This window comes from Astatotilapia calliptera, chromosome 23, assembly GCF_964374335.1.
Source record: "Astatotilapia calliptera chromosome 23, fAstCal68.1, whole genome shotgun sequence".
Taxonomy (NCBI): Eukaryota; Metazoa; Chordata; class Actinopteri; order Cichliformes; family Cichlidae; genus Astatotilapia; species Astatotilapia calliptera.
Window position 1 is genome coordinate 1,063,083 of NC_137443.1, and position 6,311 is coordinate 1,069,393.

Consider the following 6,311-nt stretch of genomic DNA (forward strand, 5'->3'; position numbering starts at 1 on the left):
GGATAGGCTCCAGCGCCCCCCGCGACCTTGAAAAAGGATAAGCGGAAGCGAATGGATGGATGGATGGATTATTGGATAACCTGCACTCGTGAATCAAGCATTCAAACAGGGACAGTGTTTTCGTTTTGGCTTTTTGGACACAGAGACTGTAGTTGTCACAGTTCGATGGCATCAGACTCCTGATCTCACAAACACAAAGTTAGAGAAAAAAGTGGAAAATCTCAGATCACAGTCCAGCTCGTCCAAGCTTCCTCCCCAGCTCTCACTCTCTGTCCTCTGGCTGCAGAATAACACACTGACTCTCAGTTTAGACCGTCACTATTTTCATCCCCTTCTGTTTTTCTTTCTGTTTTCTCCTCGCCTCGGCCTCAGTGGAGATGAAATGAGCTACCCTGACAATGCTTGAGAACGACAGATGGATGAAGACATCAGTGAGTGCGCCTGTGTTTGCCTGAGAGTGTCAGACACAAAGAGGGAGCTGGGAAAACAGATCGTCTGAAGGTTTTTATTTTCTTAGCATTGACTTCTTGTCTGCATAGTTCTAAATGTCTAAAAGGTTGATAAAAAAAATCCAAAAGACTCTCTGTACACCAACATGTTCAGTCTTTGCCTAACGCGAGTGACATAATGCAACAGCGTCGTTAAAATATTCCAAAGACAGACGAAGAAACTTCAAAGTGTGCTGTTACTGCTCAGCAGTGCACTGAGTGCTGTTAATTGGATGTAAGCAAAGAAAAATGTGCCTCTGCAGCCGTTGCATCGTGGCTGTAACGGGCCGTGTCCAGTCAAGCATGTGCACACGTTTGTGCCACTGTGGGTAAGAGATTCATCAAAAGGTTAATTTATGAATTTTTGGAAACAATGCAAAGGCGCATTAAAAATGAAACGGCCTCTCTGAAAGGAGGCCTGGCACCATGAGCCGGTCGGTCAGTGGCTCCTATTGTGATGCTAACAGAACTTGCCGACAACACAATTAAACCACGGCGAATAAATAGACGTTTCAAAGTCCGCTGGACACAAAAGAACCTCAGACAGAGACACACACACACACTGGGAAAGGGGGATGGAAGGTTGGATGAGCTGTCATGACTGGATTGGAGGATATGTGGAGTCTCTGTTTATGTGTGTGTGGTTTTTGTGCACATATGCATTTATGCTTCATCCTCATGTGTGTCTGTGGTCGTGTGTTTGTGTGTGAAGCGGGGGGTTGTTGTGAACCCATAAGAAAAGGAGCAGTGAGGTGGAACGGACAGAGACATTGCACTCTGCCTCACTCACCCAAATATTGGCATGCGTGCGCTGGCCTGAGACCCCCTCAGCTGGGGGCCGCGCCTGCTTTGGACAGGAACAAAAGGAGACGCCTTGATGACGCGTCGGCAGGAGGAAGCCCGATCGATGGATCAATAAAGGCCTTCTGGGCAGCTCAGATCTGAGCCGAGAGTAAAGGGGCTTTAATTCTGAATTTTAAACGCTACAGAGGGGAATAAATCAAGGCTATCGGTCTGCATCAAGATTGTTCAAGTGCTTAAATCTTCATCTTAAGATGCTTCAAGGCTTCCTATGATCTCGAGATATTAACGTGAACGGCTCCATTATAGCTCACCTGGTTTAGGTGGCCTGGGTTTGATGTCATTTCCTCTCACTCTCTCCCTGTTTTCCAGTCTACTGTCCGCTCTGTCCTGTCAAATAACATTTAACATGATCCCCCAACTTGCATACAAAAACTTGCAATCGTTTATAAGAAAAGTTACAAATATGTGGTCCAAGTGCAGACGCACAGGGGAGTTTGCAGACTGCATGTCTGCATGTGGAAGTTTGTCAGGACTGAAAAAATCAGCAGGCGAGTCGAACTGCAGAAGGGAGGAAACGTCCCTCCTTCACTCTTACATAAGACTCCCTGGTTGCACAGGCACAAATCAATCTTCATCAACCGATGCCCCGCCTCACTGTCTACCTCGTTTTACTACTGAGAAAATGACCACAAGCCTGTCCAGCCTGTAAGAGTATACAATTACCAAACAATGCCGTCCCCCGTCTCTGTGCCGTCTCTGCTACTGGTGTCAAATTTGTCCTTCTGTCTCCCCCCTGTTATCCCCCCCCTCCCCCCTCCATAGCTGCGGGCATCTCTGCTGGCAGCCGCTCCACGGCTTCAGAGCTGGCTGGGTAAGCAAATGAGGAGCAAACAGAGTGTGAGACAGTTAGACAGCCAGTCAGACAGTCTAACCACTGGAGCGAATGCAGGGGTTGTCTCGTCTCTGCTTTCTGTGTGTGTGTGTGTGTGTGTGTGTGTGTGTGTGTGTGTGTGTGTGTGTGTGTGTGAGGGGCTCTGAGGAGCTGACAGGTCGGCTAGCACCAAGCAAGGCAGAACTGAATCTCCTGAGTTAAATGTGTGCTGGCAGCAGACTGAGCCATATGCAGAGTGTTGTGTGTTTGGAATTTAAAGTAAATATACATTAAAAAACAGGACATTTGATTTAACGAGGTGGAATTTAGTCTTAAAACTAGAGGTGGTCTGATACCAGTACCGATATTGGTACCAATATGAAATGGGGAATAAAAACATGTACAGTGGAATTACGAAGACCCCATTTCACGATAAATTCAAGTTAGGAAGGCTGAACTCTGATTGGCTGAGCCTACAATGCCCACAATCATGTGACAACCCCTTGGCTTCCGTACTTGCGCTTCGCTGTTCCACTTGAACGATTTATTGTTGTTCTAGTTAACAATTAGCCAATTAGACAACAATTAGAAAATGTGACGTCATTCAGGGGTAAAACCGCAAAGAATTCTGGGAACTCGTGGCAAGCGGTACTAGCGCACGCAGGCTTTCAATCGAAATCAGTCACACAGCGATAAAAAGAAACACAAAAATGTCAAGAAGCTGTTGTATTATTAACTGCAATAGCCGGTCGCATGACAGCCACGGGAAGCCGACGGGTAAAGAGATCGGTTGTTATCGGATTACGTCGCTGAAGAGAAATTGTTCAGCCATGTTTCCAAAGTAACAAAGAGGCGACTGGATTGCAGCCATTCAAAGACCAAATATAACGTCCCAGAACACTCCAGCTCACAGGTTAGTCTGCTCCAAGCATTTCCACAAAGGTCAGTCTGCTGTTGTAGTTAATACGTCATTTTCATAACATAATTGGTGATATAGGTTACAAGCAAGTCTGGCGCTGAACAGAAATTGTCGCGCTATGCTCCTTTATTTATTGTGCATAAATAGTGAATTGTCCTGACACAATATTGCGTTTCGCTTCTGTTATTATGGTACATTGACAAAAACATATACTTTTATTCACAGGATAAAACAGGTTTTTTGTATCACTAATTGTCCAGTACGATTACAGCATACAATATTGTTGTCACTGCTACATTTCTGTGATGGGTACCAGAAATTATTTCCACTAATTAATTACCGTTGAGCTCAAAGGTCCTATTAATAAACGGTTAAGGAATGTGTATTTATGACGACGATTTGTGAGACTGGTAAACTTATGATAAGTACGATGGTCTTTACTTTCTACACGGTGCATTTCAAGGTCCTGCACCCATCCGTCGGTAAACTGTACCTGGGCTTGTTGCAGTGACCTGAAGTTACTAAACTTCATGAGTGTATGCACTCACTCCAAGAACCTATAATTATAAATCTGAGCGTGGTGAAAGTTGGGCACTCTGTCCACTCTGTGCTCGTAAGGGTCTGACCCTTTCACTCCTTTGATTTTTTTCCTCGTATCTTTTCTTTGACTTTTCATCAAGTCTGTCTTTGTACGGACCGGCATTGTTTCCTTCGTTTTGTACAGAACCTTTTTGGGGGGCAAAGAAAAAGCAAGAAGGTATTGGAACCAAGAATGAATGTTTTGCGGCGCTGCAAATACTTGCGTTTGATGCATTGCTTTCATTGTTTTGCCACTAGTACCCGGCATGCAATGCACGAAAGTCACGTGGTCTGTCAATCTATCGTACAGCATCGCCTCACTCAAAAGGCGCGATGGGTGCTTCGACTTACAAAAGACCCTCGGGAACAAATTCATGTCGTAAGTCGGTGTTTCCACCTGAAACATGCACTATGAACAACATCTACAGCTGTTTGTGTGTACTTCGAAATCACAGTGATCATTATTGTTGTGAGTTAAAAGTATCACTATCGCTGTTATTGGTAACGGCTTGTTATTTACTCCTACATTTAAGCTTTTATTACCTCCAGTCTGCAGCTTTGTGAAAGCTTTGATTTAATTGCATTTTTAGGTAGACTTTAATGAAATCCAATACAGGTGTTCTGCCATGACGTTCAGGAAGCCTGTAATCAGCTTTGTCCTCCAACGCTTCTATAAATGGAAAGAACAATAAAAAGTAAACACCTATGCGTGCAGTGTTGTTTGGCACCTTTAATTAAGATCTCAGTGACAAACACACATGCTGTGCAGCTGAACTTATGCATGCGTGACATTGGAAAAACTGCATTCACATGTATGAACATTTCACTCTGCGCCTGTTCCTGTAGACTTCTGCAACCTTTGACCCTCCCTCTCTCACTTTCTCTCCACCAGATTAATTTCTGAGTGCAGCGAGGAGCTGTGGCTGTGAAGGAGAGAGAGAGGGAGATGTGAGCATTGTGATGGAAGCATCCAGACTTGCTACAGAAATAGCTGTTTACACAATGCAGTAATTACCCAGTAAACTGCAGGGGAACGAGAGGAGGAGGACACAGCCCATCAAAGCTTTCAGGTCTTTGATGGGCTTCATATATTTGCTTCCTTGCACTCAGGCTCGAGCTCCACCAAACAAGCATCTTGCGTTTTACTGCTATTTGCCTGCAGATTCAAATTTCAAGTCGTCATGACGATAACGACCCCTGATTGTGGGTTGGTCCAGACTAAATGGTACTAAGTGCTGCACTTACTGCAAGTACAACTTTGGGGTGCTGTATACATACTCAAGTATTTCCATTTCCTGCTTGTGCTTCCACTTGGCTCCATATGGCAGGAAAATGTTACACTTTTTATTCCTCTGCATTTATCTAACTGATGATCTATAAATAAAAAGTCAAAGTTTATTATGTAGCACATTTAAAAGGCTAGTGTACATCAAAGTGCTTCACATGAAACCGCAGTTCGGGCAGAACAAAGAACAAATAGTACAATTATACTTAAAACTGCATTAACACGGCGTGCTGCAGGCTGAATGAACGTCACACTAATTTGAAAAAAGCTAAGTTAAACTAGTGTGTTTTTAAACGGGATTTGAACGATTGAATTGATTCCGATGTCCTGATGTCAACTGGGAGATTATTCCAGAGTCTAATGGCAAATGCACGGTCACCTCTGGTTTTTAAACGAGACCTTGGTTGCATTAGGAGCAGTTGGCTGGAGGATCTTAGTGCTCTCTAAAAAAGACATTTGTCCAGAGCTGCAGAGGCCCTGGAGCAAAACCTTAACTCTAGCCGATCTTCTGACGAGGCGCGACGCAGGGTTCACCCTGGACACGTCAGCGAGCTGTTGCAGATATTTAAGAGTTTGGCTTCTGCAAAGCTGTCTTTATATGGCACTCATGCTGCTGGCACGTGCAGCAGAGTGACGGGTCCTCTGAGCTTCTTCAGTGGTTTAACTGCACAAAACAGCAAAACTGAGAAAAGTGCAAAAACTTTCATTGATGTTTTTCAGCTTTTCTCCTTCAAAAAATATGATTTCAAGCAAAGGTTCTGTATAAAATGGGATATTAACAAAATATTTGCGTGCCTCTCTAAAAAAAAAGAAATCAATAGAAGTATTTTATAGATTTTTCTCCTCCGCTTTGAAGACAAAGGTGGGAGGACCATGTGAAGTGTGTGCGTTGGCAGAGGAGCGGTATGCAGTCACATCACAAAGTCAACACGGGGACAATTTCATTCACAGGAAAAAACACACAATGGCTTCATCCGCCGATCGTAGCCGATGAGCAAAGACCGTGGGCAGAGCGGAGTCGAGCCAGCGGACATTCCAGGCAAGCCGGGCATTTTTGGATTCGTGTGGTACAAAAAGATGCCTTTCTCTTCCTCTACCAACTAAAAACACTCCCAAGCTCCTTCTTTTATCTCATGCACTGAGATTTTATTTCATGTAATTGCCATTTCCTCTGAGTCTCATTAATAAAACAGACATGAATTCCCAGTCGGCACGGAGCCAGGCTCAAGGAGGGGGTTGCTCAAGGTTGGGTTGGCATGGAAGGGGTTGATAGGTTGCCCGAGGTGACAAATTTATGCTCTCCAATCAGAAGCCCCCTTTTGCTCAGAGAGACGGGCATCAAAAGCATCGTCCACAGCCTGATGA